Genomic DNA, 18,144 nt, shown 5'->3' on the forward strand with positions numbered 1-18,144 from the left:
CCCCTCCTGCTGGTCAAAACAAGAGAATAGTCATTTAGGAAATTATCCCGGGTGGTTATTTCTGATCATCCCCCTCGGGTGGAGCAGGGCTTTCAAGAAAGGGAGAACGCACTGGCTAGAAAGAAAGAGCAGAGGGATTTCAGGGGCAGCGGTGCCTCCTGCTTGAATTTTGATCTAGGCTAATTTGCAATTGAAAAAGTCGCTGTCTCACTGGCGACCAGAAAGCCTAGGAAAGTTACCAGAGAGATCTGACAAGGTCCAAAGTCAGCCAGGGAATCTGTCCCAGCCCATTAGTACACCAAGTTTAGAAAGCAAGGCCCTGGAAAGATGCCCCAGGGAGATGCCCAAGGGAGTCAGTTTGAATCCGGCCAAATGCTTACTCCGGAGAAAGGAAGACTTTGTCCCTTCTGGCTTGTTCACTGCCAGCAGCTCCGTTGGGGAAAAAGGCGGTGAAATTGAGAAATATGGGATATTAGGTCATCTGCTCAACTGAAGGCAGGTTCAACAAACCCAAACTTCAAGTCAATAAATAGTTTCCTTTTTTTTAAATGATCTTAAATAACACTTGCTCATTGCTAAAAATTCAAACAACACAGAGGTAAAGTAAAAAGTGAAGCACTTTTCGCTCACAGCCGGCCTACTCCCTTCAGCCCCGCTCACCAGAAATGCTCACTGTGGGTAATTGGCTCATAGTTTTCAGGGCTTCCTATTTCTATGAGTTACAAAATATTGATCCGTCTATGCTAGCTTTCCATCTATTCATCCCATGCGCTCTCAATCATCCATTTGGGTTTTTTTTTTAATTGTTACTGTTTTCTGTTTTGTAAAAAACAGAGATCCTAAAATAGATATTATTCTACTTGAGATGTTCATTCCATAAATCATTGCGTTTTTCCAGGTCTACCCCAGTCTATTTAGCAGTGACACTGGGTTGTCACATTGTACAGATGTGCCATAGTGTTATTTAGCCAGTACCTTGTTGATGGACATTTATGTTGCTTCCAATTTCTTTTCCTATTACAAAAATGCTATAATACAATTCTTAATTAAAAGAAATAATTATTTATTTATTTTTGGCTGTGTTGGGTCTTCGTTGCTGTGCGTGGGCTTTCTCTAGTTGTGGCGAGTGGGGGCTACTCTTCGTTGTGGTGCACAGGCTTCTCATTGCGGTGGCTTCTCTTGCTGTGGAGCACAGGTTCTCGGTGCACGGGCTCAGTAGTTGTGGCGCACAGGCTTAGTTGCTCCGCGGCATGTGGGATCTTCCCGGACCAGGGCTGAAACCCATGTCCCCTGCATTGGCAGGCGGATTCTTAACCACTGCACCACCAGGGAAGCCCAAGAAATAATTATTAATGGGTATGTTGTGTTAAGGCTCAGACCTTGCCTGTGCTAAGCCCTCTACAGGATGTTAAGGTGAATAAAAAAAAAATTTTTTTTTCTTTTGCCTTCTTGGAATTTGCTCTCTAGTGGGGAAGAACTATAAACATCTAACTGACATAAGAAAAAAATGACTTAAATACTAAGAACTTGAACAAGTAAGATATTCAAACATATAACATATTCCCTGCCTAGGAAGCAGAGAGAAAGGAGCTATCCAGTTCTGACAACTGGGATTAGAGAAGGTCTCATGAGTTGACTTCATCTATGTAGGGATTTGCTTTAGGGTGTTTGATATAGGCAAGTTGAGTTGGAAGCTTGTAGAGCTCTTAAAATCATGCTGTTGACTGGGACAAAGGACTCCATGATTTTTGCTTTTGAATTTCCTTTAACAAATATAATCTCAGATAGGACTGGGAACGCTTTGTCCTTCTTCTAAGTTCGTTTTGCTGGGTTCAGTCTACAACTTTGTCCGATAACCTGAAAATTCATTACAAATATTCAACTTGGTACTGCTTTTTGCTCTATCCTCAAATTTTCTGGGCAAATGTGTGATCTCCAAATCAAGCACATCACAGTTGAATTATCTGTTACATCTGGTGTGACTGTCCAGAGAAAGACATTTTATCAGTACACTAAATCCAACAGTATGTTATAAAAAGGAGACATGAAATAACTCACCTGTGATAACAAATCTCTTTAAGTCAGAACCTTCCCAGCAATCATGTAAACATGCTGAAAGGAGAGGTTTTCTCTTTAAGCGATCTTAATTAGCAGGTCTTTTTCTGATTAGCATCTTCAAAGTGCTTTGAGCTCCTCCCCAGATGAAAGGTCCCATGTGAGTACAAATTATCATTATGCTCACAAAATGCGTACACTAAATGCAGGAAAAGTGCAAATGATTTACCTCCATAGCCTGCAATGCCCTTGAGACACTTTGATCTGCCAATATAGCCATCAATTATTCTATATCCTTTTCTCTCTAAATGCATGCCTCAAAGCATTCTCATGCACACCCTTGTAAATCCAGCTGTTTATTCCAAAATAGTTCCTCTTAATTAACCCTGTTTCCTTTCTCTTTTGTTGGCAACTGCTGATTCAGCTTTTCTTCTGTTGGGGAGAAGGTATAGGCAACCCTGGCTTTGGAATGGAAAATAACTCCATTTTTTTTTCTCTACAAACAGGGCCACGACATCAAAGATGTATATTAATAAAGATTCCTTGATGACCTGGAAAAATGCATATGATACAGTATGTGAAAGAAGCATGATACAAAAACGTAGAGAGTGAATGACATGTACACACTGCTATATTTAAAATAGATAACAAGGACCTACTGTAAAAAATATAAATTAATTTTTAAAAAACCAACAAAAAACGCAGAGAGTATTATCTCAACTATAATATGAATAATTGCTAACATGAATTGAATTCAACCATGCCAGTCAGTAAGCTGAGTGCTTTACCTATGTCATATACTTTCAACTTCACTATGAGGTGAAAACTACCATCCCCCTCTTAGAGATAAAGACGCTGAGACTCAGGAAGTTTAAGTGATGGGGTTCTGTCCGGCACTGTCTGGCTCCAACCTTTAAGGACGGTCATGCTGCCTTTTAACAGTGATTGTGCCTAGATAGAGAAATTTGGGATGATTTTTTTCCCCAACTTTTTACACTTACACATTTTTTAAAAGAAACAAAACTAACATATTAACAACATGAGTTAATCAAATAAAAATGAAGAGGGCTACGTCGCCCTTTATTTATGGGCGTGATGACTTAGGATAAATATAGGTAATGTGTCATCAAGCTCAGAGTTCTCCGGATCTCTGCTTCCTTATCTTTAAAATGACGGGTTGAACCAAGAGGGCGCAGAGCACCTTTCAGTTCTAACATTACTTTAGTCCTTTCGTTTCTGCTTATGCTTCAAAGATGGCACTTTTCTTCAACAATAAGTAGATTCCAGTTCCTTAAATCTGCTCAAAGAGCTCTGTTAAGTACCAAAGGAAGAACCATGGAACTGAGTGTTACGTGACTTCAGTTTGTGAGTCATCTTTGAACACCAGAGAAGAATAAAGACTATTTATGTTAATTATAAATATTTTATAAGTATTAATTAATGTAAAAAATTATTAAGTAATTACAAAATTATAATTGTGAATGAAGAATAATATATTTTTTCTGATCTAATTCTAGAGTAAAAGACAAGTTGCATTGGAAAGCAGGACCAGGTCTTTTTCTGACCGGGGTTTAGTTTGGACATGTCTAGAATAAAGGAGTAAGAAACCCTTTGAAAGAACATGAAGAGTGTGGGTGTCTGCAAGGAGCATTTGATCTTTTCTTGGAAAATAAGTACCTGCAACACGAAGGAAGGTTGCTCTTCCCCACAGAAGGACAAGTTCCTCAAACAGGAAACATGTGGCACCAACCATGAAGAAAGGACAGAACCATCTGTAATGCTATAAATATTAAGATGCCTGGGAAGCATGAAGAATTTTTATTTCTGGCCACTGAGCATTACATTTATTTATTTATTTTTTCTACTTCTGAGCATAGCGTAGTCTTTATTTGGAACTCTTTCATGCCCAGTATTGTATTTTTCAACACAGGGAAATGTAATGATTCAGCACATAATATTAGCTCAATGAAGGAAGCATATTAACATTTAGCTTTAATTAGAAGTACAGTTTTTTTCTAAGGTAAGGCTTAGGAACAGTACCCTTTCCATAAATAATACCTGGAATTCCATTTTCTACAGAACCTAAAATCTTTATTTAAACCATCAATTTTAAAAAACTTTCCATGGATCAAAGATTCAGGAATAAAAAATGAAATAATTTTTATACTTGAAGAAGACATGGAAGAATTTCTTTATAAGCCTGAAGTGGGGAAGACCTTTCTACTACAACTAAAAGTCCAGAAATCATAAATGAAAAGTGATAATGTTATGATAAAGTTAACAATGTAACAATTGAAAACTTCAGTCTGGCAAAAACAAACCACAACAAAAACACACACACATTTTTTTTAAAAATGAAAGACTAACAACAAACAGATAAAAACAAGTTTGCAATTCATATCAAGATAAAAAGTCAATGTAGCAGTGTATGAGTTCCTAGCAATCAATAAGGAAAGGATCAACAACCCAGTAGAGAAAAAAAAGGCAAAGAAAATGAACTGAGAGTTCACAGATAAAGAAACACATATGGCTCTTAAACCTAAGAAAAGATGCTCAGTTTAACTCATAATGCAAGGTGCAAGATACAACTATTTTAAGTTGTTTTGCCCTACCCATCAGATTGGCAAAAATCTACAAATTTGATAACACACTCTATAGTCAGGATCTTGAGAAGGAAAGCATTATGGGTAGAAAAGTAAATTGGAGGGCAATTTGGAAATATCTGTCAAAATTACAAATGCACATAAGCCAAGGCAAGTTTTAGGACTCCTCACTTGCACGGGCCCCTTTCCAGGTCCTGGGAAGAGCCTCAATAATTTTTCAACATATTATGTTGTTTTTGAAAACTTTGCAAAAATAAGATTTTTAATCACGATTGGTTAAGACCACTGTTCCCTTTCCACTCAGACGCCCTATCACACTTTTTCTTGTGAAGTGTGGCAATGAAATGGCATCAGGAACTTTTGGGGTCAGGCTTAAGGGAAGTTGACTTGGAGATACATTTAGTTTGGATTTAGTAAGATATATTTATGTGGTATGCAGTCACTCCCATTATAGCCAGGTTATCGCCTGATATCCTTGTGTAAGAATGGTTTCCGCCAATATTCCTACCACCCACTTTGCCAACTACCTGCCATTCCGACTAGAAGTTACAGGGCCAGGAGTCATATTGAAATATGAACATGTCTTATGGTGCCGGATACCAGAATTATGTAGGCAGTGGAAAAGAAACAAGGCTTGAAATATATGGAGCCAGAAGCCAATCTGTGGAAAATTCTTTTAATCATTAGATATGTAATATTATAAGCAGAATATTTAGTTTTTAACAGATATCTGGTCAAAATGGATACTCCTGCCTGTTAGGGTATACTTGACAATGTAGCAATTATAAATGCACCACGTATTTACAATCTTTTTAAAAATGAGAATCATGTGAAATAGAATTTATCAGAATGTCTGGACTGTAGGGCCCAAATCTATAGCAGCACTACAAATGGCAAGCGTGTTTGTGAGATCTGAATGCTTTTGCATTCCAACTGTCAAAAAATAATTTTAAAAATTTCAATCAACCATGCTAAAGGAGAGCCTGAATTATCTTTCTGCTTCCTCTCTTTAAAATGATATTACAGGGGCTTCCCTGGTGGCGCAGTGGTTGAGAGTCCGCCTGCCGATGCAGGGGACATGGGTTTGTGCCCCGGTCAGGGAAGATCCCACATGCCGCGGAGCGGCTGGGCCCGTGAGCCATGGCCGCTGAGCCTGCGCGTCCGGAACCTATGCTCCGCAACGGAAGAGGCCACAGCAGTGAGAGGCCCGCGTACCACAAAAAAAAAAAAAAAAAAAAATGTATTACAAAATTGTGGCCACATGAAGAGGTAAAGTGTAAGCAACCAAAAAAAAAAGAGAGAGAGAGAGAGAGAGAGGGAGAAAGAAAGCATTATAGAGATATCTCAGGTAGTTAATTAGTAAAACTATTATGTTATTTTTCAAAATATTCATGGTAGTTTTTAGCTTTTCAAAATTAGGAGTCTACTGTGATTTCCTTTCTATATAAATATTCATTTTCATACCTACTTTGAATTGGATAATTTTGTATTCTTTTTCTTAATGAAGACCCACAAAACTATAAACTTCAGGCTCCACACAACTTGAAGCAGTCTTTGTAATTATCCAATGCCCCAGAAAACCTCAAATGTGGGAGTTTATCTTAGAATTGCTCTTGCACATGTCTGCGCAAGGTTATTCAGCCCCAAATTGTAATAGAAAAAGGTTGAACTCGGTAGGCTGAACAGATTATGGGTACAACCATATAATGGAATATTATACAGCTCTAAAGAGGGGGCATACTCCATATTCTGATATGGAAAGGGCCACAAGATATATTTTTCAGTGAGTAAATCTTGATGCAAAACAATGTGTACAATATATCACTTTTTATTTTAAAAATAAGCAGGAAGAATGGGAAAATACATTAACATTTGTTTATTTGGGCATAAATAGGTTCTGAAGTTGAAGAAAAGTGATCACAGGGAGGGAGCACCGAGTGGAACAGACACAGAGGTGGGAATTAGATTTTTTGTTTTTTGTTTATTTTGGTCGCACCACGTGGCTTGTGGGATCTTAATTCCCTGGCCAGGGATTGAACCCGGGCCCACAGCAGTGAAAGGGCCAAGTCCTAACCACCGGACTGCCAGGGAATTCCCTGACAACTTTTTAAAATGTCAATTTAGGGACTTCCCTGGTGGTCCAGTGGGTAAGACTACGTGCTCCCAATGCAGGGGCCCAGGTTCAGTCCCTGGTAGGGGAACTAGATCCTGCACACATGCCGCAACTAAGACCCGGCACAGCCAAAATAAATAAATAAATAAATATTAATAAATATTTTAAATAATGCCAATTTAGTCGCTCATTAGCTATCAGCCTTAAATTCATCATATCTATTCATTTCAGCACTGTTTATAATAGTCTTCAATCAAAAGAATTTTGAAAACAACCTGAGTGAATTTTATGTAAGGATACAAGAAAACATAACACCAATGAAAATATTTAATTATATGAAAATTTTAAATTTCTGCACTTTGAAAGAAATAAAGGCAAACAAACTTGGGATTTATTATCTTTAATATCCAATTCACACAAAAGGAAACTCTTAAAACTACTCAATAAATAATGAGCAATGAATATGAATAGGCTAGCCAAAAATGAAGAAAACACATAAAACTATTAAACTTGGAAGTCATCGTTAGCTTCTCCTCTGCTACACCCCCAAACCCAATATATTGCAAGGTAGTGTCAATTTTACCTCCTAAGTATCATTGCCGTTGTCACTGTCATTACCCTAGGCCAAGTCACAATTTTCTCTCATTAAGGCCAGTGCAGTACCCACTAAGTGGCTTCCCTGCACATTCTTTAGCTCCCTGTCATTTCATTCTCTACATAGAAGATCATTTTTTAAAAACTAAAAATATCTCAAATACAGACAATCTTCACTAACCTCCCATTTTAAAGATAAAAAATCCTTTAAGGCTCCTTCCCAATCCCAGGCCTTTAAAGAATGATGTTTCCCCCACCACCCAAACCCCATTCTCACTCTTCAGCTCTCACCTGAAAGCTACTTTCTCAGGGAGATCTCCCAGACTAGGCCATGACCCCCATACAAATTCGTAAAATGCCCATGCAGCTCCTCCATGGCACTTAGCACAGGTGTAGTTCTAATTCACTGTATGAAAAATTGGAGGGGGTAGGGACTGTCTCTCCCAGTGACTCCACCAGGGCAGGGCTGTCCTGTGAACCACCATATCCCCAGGACCTAGCACAGCATCTGACATTTGTTGAATAAATGAATGAGCATCGCTGACAATAAAAAATATGGACCTTACAACAACTAGATACAAATTTAGCCTATAAAATTGGTAAAAGTAAAAAGGAAAGCCAATGTCCATTTGTCATTAGCAGGTGTGCAGAACCCTTCTCCGGTTTCTAAAAATAAGAATAAAAAACATATAACATAAAACTTATCGCCTTAATTAACCATTTTTAAGTATATAGTTCAGTACTGTTAAGTATATTCACATTATTGTGCAACATATCTTGAAAATTTTCATCTTGCAATACAAACTCTATACCCATTAAGCAACAAACCCTCATTTCTCCCTTCCTCTGCCCCTCACAGCCACCATTCTACTTTCCGTTGCTATGAATTTACTTTAGATAGCTCGTGTAGGTGGAATCGTACAATATTTGTCTTTTTGTGACTGACTTATTCCACCTTTAGTATAATGTTGTCAAGATTCATCCATGTTGTAGCATGTGACAGGATTTCCTTCTTGTGAAGGCTGAATAATATTTCATTGTATGTATGTACCACATTTTGTTTATCCATTCCTTCATCAATGAACATTTGTGTTACTTCTACCTCTTGGTTATTGTAATAACGCTGCTATAAACATGCGTGTGCAAATATTTCTTTGAGACCCTGATTTCAATTCTTTTGGATATATTCCCAGAAGTAGCATTGTTGAGTATCTTTTTTCTTTTTCTTTTAAGGTGAAATTCACATACCATCAAAGTGAACCATTTCATTTAACTATTTCAAAGTAAACAATTCAGTGGCATTTAGAATGTCCACGACACTGTGCCACCACCACCTCTATCTAGTTCCACAACATTTTTATCACTTCAAAAAGAAAGGTCATGTTCGTTAAGCAGTTGCTCCCCATTCTCTCCTCCCTCAGCCCCTAGCAACCAACAGTCTGCTTTCTGTCTCTATGGATTTACCTATTCTAGATATTTCCTATAAATGGAACAACACAGTATATGATCTTTGGTGTCTGGTTTCTTTTACTCAGCATAATGTTTTCAAGGTCGATCCACATTGTAGCTTGTATCAATACATCATTTGTTTTAATGGATGAATACTATTCAACTATATGCATATGCCATACCTTGATTAAACCATTCAAATGTTCATGGCCACTTGGGTTGTTTTCATCTTTTGGCTATTGTGAATAGTGCTGCTATGATCTCCCACCTTTTTGATGGGCATGTAAACTGGTATTGAGCAGACTGACCACCGAGCCTGCTGGGCCCACATCCAGAGATGGAATCTGGCAGGGACACTCCACCATGGCACATCGGCTGGGACTGACCAATCAGTGCCTCGGCCATTAGTGGTTAAATATTTTGAATAATTATAAGCAGATTACCATAAAGTGAACACAGGGGGCATGTTCTTGCTTCTCTTAAACCTACAAAGCCTGCAGTAAAAATTCAACCTAGAGAGGCATGATGACTATTAGTTGAGCCAATCATATTGCTTCTATGGGGAAAGTGAATTGAAAATATGAAGGGAAGTCGATAAACTGGCAATGTGAGCAGATGAGGAAATAGATGAGTTGTTAACGGCAGATCTCTAGGGCAGAGCTTCCTGGGCTGCAACTGCTGATGGGTGACAAGGTGACAAGCTGGTCCCCAGAGCTCCCCTACATCCTGAATGACCTCAGCTGCAGCCTGTGTGGTTCAGCTAGTTCTTGTTCATTCTGTGATGTTACATGAGGTCTGGCTTTATGGCTTGGATTCCTGCCCTGAATATTTCTACAGTTGTCATTCCTATAAACTTCCCAATGACTGAGGTAACTTGAGTGATTCATTGCATCCAAATATGCCTCAGGAAAACACCTCTGAAAAGAAGTTAGATTGTAGATATCTAGAGCTTTATAATCAGTCCTACTCTTTGATTCAGCAGTTTTTGTCTGGAACCGCAAACTAAGGCAATAATCCCAAAGTCAGGAAAAGCCATGTGCACAAAAAAGTTAATCTCAGTTTTAGTGTAATGCAAGAAATTGGAAACGTGTGTCCAATTTAAGAGAATGTGGAAAAGAAAAAGAAAAAAAAAAAGAGAGAGAAGTATCCTAATTTTATTTAATTATTTATTTTTAATTTTAAATTAGATTAAAAACTTTAATTAATCTAATTAATACTTTATTCAGAATTACATATAATTATGTTAACATTGACATATCGTTATATTATAATCTTAATTGGAAAAAAGCAAGAAATATATATTCATGTGAAAAATATTCATAGAAAGAAATGGTACAATCGGAATAGTAATTCCTAGTCATACTGAGTGAAAGACACAGAAAAACAAATATCATATGATATCGCTAATATGTGGAATCTAAAAAAAAGGGTACAAATGAACTGATTTACAAAACAGAAGTATAGTCACAGTGTAGAAAACAAAGTTACGAAGGGATAAGGGGGGGAGGGATAAATTGGGAGATTTGGATTGACATATACACATATATACTACTATATATAAAACAGATAACTAATAAGAACCTGCTGTGTAGCACAGGGAACTCTACTCAGTACTCTGTAATGGTCTATATGGGAAAAGAATCTAAAAAAGAAGAGTGGATATATGTATGTGTATAACTGATTCACTGTGCTGTACACCTGAAACTAACACAACACTGTAAATCAACTATACTCCGATAAAAAATTTTTTTTAAAAAAGGAATGGTGATTATCTTTGGGTGATTTTTCTTCTCCTGCATTTAAAACTTTCTAATGAAATGTGCACGTGTTGTTTTTATAATGGAAAAAATGCTTTAAAAAAAAAGCAGAATACAACATAGCTTTAGAAAAAAGTAATCATCCTAAAGTGATATTTACTCATTAGGAAAGAGGGAGGGACAAAGCTTTCGGTGTGAGCAGAAAACTCAGGGAAAAAGATCTTGAAGATTCAAAGGATTTGGTCTCCAACATATTCCTCGAGAAACCAGATGAGACTTGGCTTTCCTAGAAGGTTCAGGATACTGCCTTTTGTGGCAAGGACAAAGAAAGGTTGGGGTAGCTAAGATACTACAAGACTCTCTGACAAGTCTAAGCCCTTCAGGGCCGAGAAGGGCCAAGACACAGAGCTTATTAGAGAAAGCTTGGGCCAGATGGCGGTTCCAAATGGCCAGACTTGTCATTTTTCCATGTGGGTCGGAAACATATGCCCATAATGCAGCAGAGTAGCGAGACTACAAGAATGGCAGGCTATGGAAACTATCTGAACATTTGTTTCATATGAATTTTATTGACTCTTCAAACACGCTAGTAAAGAGTACCCCTCAGCTGCTGAGTAAGCATTTGTAGTTTGTACAATGGCCAAACGGGCCAAAAGCTGAGGGTTGTGACCTGTTTTTAAAATAAAGTGTCTTGAAATAGTTTAAAAAGACAAAAAGAAAATGTCAGGAAGAGATCTGGTGGTTAATTAATTCATTACACACATACTCATTGCGTGTTTACTATGTGCTAGGCACTATTGTGAGCCTTAGGGAAAAAATGTCCTGTGCCCGTGGTGCACATATTCTATGGTGGAGGATTACAAGGTGGGGAGAAGGGGGGACACAATAAATAAGAACAAGTAAATTATACAGGATGTTGGACAGCTGTGGAGAAAATAAAACAGTGGGAGGAGTTAAGGAGAGTCAGTTGTCAGATTCTTAAGGGTTTCAATAAGGTGAATCAGGAAAGGTAGCACAGGGACATATAAGCAAAGATGTGAAGAAGATGAGAATACACCTCAAAGAAAGCATTCTGGGCAAAGGGAGCAGCAAACACAAAAGCCCTGGGCAGGACTGTATGTGGCCTGTCAAGGAACAGCAAGGAGGTCAGGGTGGCTTGGAGCAGAGTGACCAAAGGGAGGGTAGTGAGGGTGGGTCAGGTCACATAGAGTCTTTTTTTCTTTTTTAACATCTTTATTGGAGTATAATTGCTTTACAATGTTGTGTTAGTTTCTGCTGTATAACAAAGTGAATCAGCTATACGCATACATACATCCCCATATCTCCTCCCTCTTGCATCTCCTTCCCGCCCTCCCTATCCCACCCCTCTAGGTGGTCACAAAGCACCGAGCTGATCTCCCTGTGCTATGCGGCTGCTTCCCACTAGCTATCTATTTTACATTTGGTAGTGTATATATGTCAATTCTACTCTCTCACTTCATCCCAGCTTACCCTTCTCCCCACCCAGTGTCCTCAAGTCCATTCTCTATTTCTGTGTCTTTATTCCTGTCCTGCCCCTAGGTTCTTCAGAACCATTTTTTTTATTTGCAGCGAGGTGGATGGCCCTAGAGTCTGTCATACAGAGTGCAGTAAGTCAGAAAGAGAAGAACAAATGCTGTATGCTAACACATAGAGTCTTAAAGCCCGTTGTAAAGAGAACAAAGGGGACAAATGCACCAGCAAATGCTGACTAGCTGTGGAAGCTGATAAAGGGAGACGTGGCAAAGATCACCCTTAAGAGTGATTGGGGCTAGGTGGTGTCATTAGTGAGACAGGAAACACAAGACGAGGAATATATTTGTGCCAGGGAGGAAATTAGAGGAGACAAAGGGGAGAAATCATTAGTTTGTTTGGATGGTAGTTCTTTTGGGGTGCAAATGGGGCCCCAGAAGTTAGAGATGGTACCTCAGGAAACAGGTCAGGATGGAGATGCAGTTGGTGAATTACCAGCAGATAAAGTGGTGCTCGAATTATGGAGTGAAGGAGTGGATGACCAATAGCAAAGGCTAATAAATGGTTGTTGAAACAACCTAGTGAAACTGCTCAGGAAGTGAGTTGGTTAGGTTCTTTTGCCATGCAAGGAACAGATGAGTGACCTCGGATACTGAGGTTAGAGCAAAGCTGCACAGGAAGCTAGAAAACATTATTAAATAACAGCAGGACTCAGGGAGCCTGAAAGTTCATGAGGATACACTGTATTTCTTGATCAGGCTACTTGTTCATGTGCCCAGCCCAGGCATCCTTATTGTCATTGAGCTACTCTCTGTCTCTGCTTCTACTGTTCCTGATATAGTATCTCTCTGTCCTGCTCCCTCTCCTGCCCTTGCACTCTGTCCACATTCCTCAGGAGAAATGATCTAATTCATATGGCTGGTTATCACCCATTACAGAGAACATCTGGTTAACGCTCTTGAGCCTGGGGAGCTCCCAGGTCAACCCATAGATGCTGCCTCTGGATCGGGTGCCCGTCCCTTGCCCAGTCAGCTGTGGCCGAGAAATACATGGTACCAGGCGTGGAAAGAATAATTAGTGAGTCACCAGATGGGGGCTGTACCATGGCAGGTACTCTGAGGCTTCCCAGGAGTAGCAAAACTAGAAGTATATGGCATCAAGAAGGCCAGAAGAGGAGAGAGTCTTAAGCAGACAATGTTTACAAGTATCACATGTAGCAGAGAAATGTAATAATTAATAGTAATAATAATAATAGCATCTATCACTCTGAATGCTTACTGTGTATCAAATGCTATATACTAAGTGCTCTATATAATTATCCCCCTTAATTTTTACAATAGCCCTGTGACATAGGTATCCTAGTGCTGTTTTGAAGAAAGTGAGGTCCAGATAAATTAAGTAACTTGCCCACCACGTCTGGTAAGTAGCGAAGCTGAAATTTAAAGCAAAGTCTGTCAATATCCAGAGATCAGTTTATTGATTTATCTGCCAACATAATATATTGAGTGTATATTTTGCACTATACATTGTCCTAGGCACTCTCTTGGAGCTTCCATTCACGAGAGGAAGCCAGTCCCTAAATAGGTAAACAAACAAATAATACAATTTAAAATAACAATAAAAGGCCACATGAAATAAAACAAGATAATAGACTATGAACTGATTGAAGATGGGAGCAGGGCACTGTTCTAGGTAAGATGGGCAGAGGAAGCTCCCCTTGAGGAGGTGACATCTCAGAGGAGACTTGAGTGATGATGAGAAGGAACCAGCCATACAAAGATCTAGGGGAAACACTCCAGGCAGGAATGACCCTTGCGTTCAAAAAACAAAATTAGGCCCGAGTGAGGGGAGGGAGGGAGAACTTAGAAAGACAGGCAGGAGGTAGATCCAGTAGGTCTTAAAGAAGCCTGGCTTCTAGTCTAATCATACAGAGAAATAACTGGAGAGTTTTAATCATGGAAGCGATAGCATGGTTTAAGTTTTTAGAAGACCAGTTTGGTACCATGGGAGAAACAGAGGGAAGAATCGAGCGGAGAAGTCTAGGTAAGGGATGACAGTGGCTGGGACGAGGTAGCCTTGGAGAGAGTGGGGAGTGGTTGGCGCGCTGACATCACTTGCAGACTGATTAGCTATGGAGGATGAGAAAAAGAGAGGACTCAGGAATTGTTTCTTTTAATAAGAGTGATAATAGTATTGCGAATACATACAAAAATGCCTTTATGTTTTAGAGAGGCAAAATGAAAAATTTGAGTTAAATGTCATGATGACTGCACCTCACTTTCAAATACTACATCACAACAAAAGTAATAAGTGAAATAAGCACGGCTGGTGATGGATCTATGGGTGTTCATTAGACTATTTGCTCTACGTTTCAGTATGTTTGAGTTTTCAAGACAAAAGTTTTGTTTTTTTCTAATGACTTTAGGTTTTTAATCTAAGCAATGCGATGAGGTCATTTTTACTGGAATGGAAAAGGTTGGAGAGGAGTAGATTTGAGGGTGGGAAGGATCAAGAGGTTTGCCCAAGTTTAGTTTGATATGTCCATTATACATCCAAATGGATATATTATGGGCATCAAGATAGGTTAAGTCTAGGGCTTCCCTGGTGGCGCAGTGGTTGGGAGTCCACCTGCCAATGCAGGGGGGACACGGGTTCGTGCCCCGGTCCGGGAAGCTCCCACATGCCGCGGAGTGGCTGGGCCCGTGAGCCATGGCTGCTGAGCCTGCGCGTCCGGGGCCTGTGCTCCGCAACGGGAGGAGAGGCCACAACAGTGAGACGCCCGCGTACCAAAGAAAAAAAAAAATTAAAAGATAGGTAAGTCTACAGCTCAGGGGAAATGTCAGGGCTAGTGTGGCAGAGACTACTAGTTTCCTACCTGATATCCAGTGTCCTCTTCTTCCTTAGTAACAGAACCCGGATATTTAGGTAGGTAAAGTGCGATCTGAAATAAAGACTACATTTCCCAGGCTTCCTTGCAGCTCTGGACAATGAGATGTAAGGAGAAGCTTTGTGAAGAAACTCAAAGGCTACTTCAAGGAAATTGACTCAGCTGGGTCAATGTGTCCTCCCTCTTTTCTCCTCTCTGCAGTCTGGAATGTGGATGATTTAGCTGGAGCTTCAGCAGACATCCTGAAATAATGGAGTACCCCTGAGGATGGAAGCCAAGGGCTAGGATAATAAAACACATAAAGAGAAGTTCCAGGGTTTCTGATGACTATCAAGCTACCGTACCCCATACAAGTCCTAGTTTGCTTTCTTTAAAATTTTTCATATACTGAATAAAAACACACATATTTTAAGTCACTATTATTTGGGATTTTTTCTGATGCATGCAAACTAAACTATCCTAAGGGTTATAACTGGAAATATAGATTTGAGAGTCAGTATCATAGAGATGGTATTTAAAACAATGGGATTGATGAGATTACCAAGTAGAGATTGGAGAGAGGAGCAGTCTTGAGATCAAGCCCTGGAATCAAGGCTTAGAAGTCAGACACAAAAGGTGGGACCAGCAAAGAAGACTGAAAAGGAGAAGTGAAATAAGTGGTAAACCAGGAGAGTGTGCTGTCAACAGAGGCTAAGAGTAGAAACTATTTCTGGAATGAAGCAGGAGTGAACTATGTCAAATACTACTCGGAAGTGAAGATGAAGACAGAGAACTGACCATTAGATTTAGCAAAACGTAAGTCATTAATGACCTTGGTAAGAGTCATTTCGGTAGAGTGATGCAGACAAGCCCTACTGGAGCAAATTGAAGAGAACTGGAGGTGAGAAAGTGGAGAAGGCAAATATAGATATCTCTTTTGAGATGTTTTACTATAAAGAGGTGCAGAGAAGAGGTAATGGGGTTAAGAAAGAATTTAAGATGAGCAATATTAAGGCAGGTTTGCAGATCGATGGGGGTGATCCAATAAAGGGGAGAAACTGATAATGCAGGAAAAGGTAAGCAATGGCAGAAGGAGAGTCCTTGAGAAGGAAGATGAGATAGAACACAGAGCACACCAGGAAGGTTGCCTGTGACACACACGGACCTTTGGGAGAGGAGTCTAGGAAAGCGGAGAAAGCAAAACCCAATTGTGCGAGGGGTTCAGGAGTGAATACGGAGTGAGCTGAAAATGACCCAAGTACAATGACAGTAATGGCTGCCCCTGGGTAACACAGAATTGGGGACGATTTTTTTCCCTGTGCTTCTTTCTGCATTTCTGTGACTTGTAATTTTTCAAGAAGGAGTACCTACCACTATCATAATTAGAAAAAACTTGAAAAAAGTGAGAGAAAGGGGAAGTCAGCAAGTGTGTTCATTTCTATCTTGGAACTAGGCCCACCCGTGGGAAGAGAGGAAGTACAAGCTAGACACAGAAGTGACCCTGCATGAAGGACTTGTTTAGGACAAAACCATTTCTTCTTCTTTCTTTTTTTTTTTGTGGTACGCGGGCCTCTCACTGTTGTGGCCTCTCCCGTTGCGGAGCACAGGCCCCGGATGCGCAGCCCCAGCGGCCATGGCTCACGGGCCCAGCCGCTCCGCGGCATGTGGGATCTTCCCGGACCGGGGCACGAACCCGTGTCCCCTGCATCGGCAGGCGGACTCTCAACCACTGCGCCACCAGGGAAGCCCCATTTCTTCTTTTTTAATCTGTCGTCCTCTCTCTGTTGGGAGCTACTAACCCAATGTGCTCCAGATAAAGGAGGAAGTCCAGTTTAGCAGGCAAAACACAGTGGCTAGAGTCATGGTGGTTGATCAGAATTGTCAGTGCCCAGGCAGACTCCTGGGGCCTTGATAGGTGGGCAGAGGATAGGAATGGGGCATCACAAGCAGGTGAGGCTTGGAAGTCAGCACTTGAAGTGTCTACCTGCAGGCAGCCACCCAACTGGAGCTCAAGAGCAGAACTGGTAGAGTCAGAGGGGGCTTGGAAGAACAAAGCTAAGGCCAAATAGGGCCCATCACGGTGTTCCATTTAACAGGCCTCACATGTATGAAGGTCTCTGAGCTGGTTATTGACAAGCTTCATATGCATTACAGAGAGGCACTAAGAGGACTGAAAGAAGGCAACTCTCATCATACAGTTTGGAACATGCCTCCCATTACCAGACCATTCATCTGTCATGCATCATGAATTAAGATATTTATAATCCCACAATTACCTGAGGAGCAGCACAATGATATTGCATAATATATTTTTGTTTGTTTCAAAATCACTGAGTTTTTAAATGGAGGTATTATAAAAAATACCACATTTAAAATGAACCTTGTTCTAGTATTTATTTTTATCTAATTAATAGCCTTTACTTTTTAGAACAGTTTTAGATTTACAGAAAAATTAAGTAGATGGTTCAGAGTTCCCATAACCTCCCCTCCCTGACTCTCACACACAGTTCCTCCTTTTATTAACATTTTGTGTTAGTGTGGTGTATGTGTTACAAGTGATGAACCAATGTTGATACATGATTAACTGAAGTCCATAATTTACATTGAGGTTCACTCTTTGTGTTGTAATTGGTCTATGGGTTTTGACAAGTGCATAAAGTCATATATCCACCATGACAGTATCATACAGACTAGTTTTGTTGCTCTAAAGATCCTCTATTCATCCTATTCACCCCTCACCCATCCCCCTGGACTTGCCCATCTCCTGGACTCTTGGCAACTAGTGATTGAAACAATCACTGTCTCCATAGTTTTGCCTTTTCCAGAATGTCATAGAGTTGGAATCATATAGTTTGTAGCCTTTTCAGATTGGATTCTTTCACTTAGCAATAAGCATTTAAGGTTCCTCCATGTCTTTTCATGACTTGACGGCTCATTTCTTTTTATCACTGGATAATATGCCATTGTTAGATATACCACAGTTTATTTATCCATTCATCTAATCAAGGATACCTGGGTTGCTTCTAAGTTTGGGCAATTATGAACAAAGATGTTACATGTACAGGTTTATGCATGAACATAACTTTTCAATTCAGTTGGGTAAAATCAAGGAGTGCAATTGCTGGATCACGTGATAAGAGTATGTTTAGTTTTGTAATAAGCCACCAAGCTGTCTTCCAAAGCGGGTGGACCAGGGCTTCCCTGGTGGCGCAGTGG

Source organism: Monodon monoceros, unplaced genomic scaffold (genome assembly GCF_005190385.1).
Source record: "Monodon monoceros isolate NGI ecotype Baffin Bay Population unplaced genomic scaffold, NGI_Narwhal_1 Super_Scaffold_8, whole genome shotgun sequence".
NCBI classification, from domain to species: Eukaryota; Metazoa; Chordata; class Mammalia; order Artiodactyla; family Monodontidae; genus Monodon; species Monodon monoceros.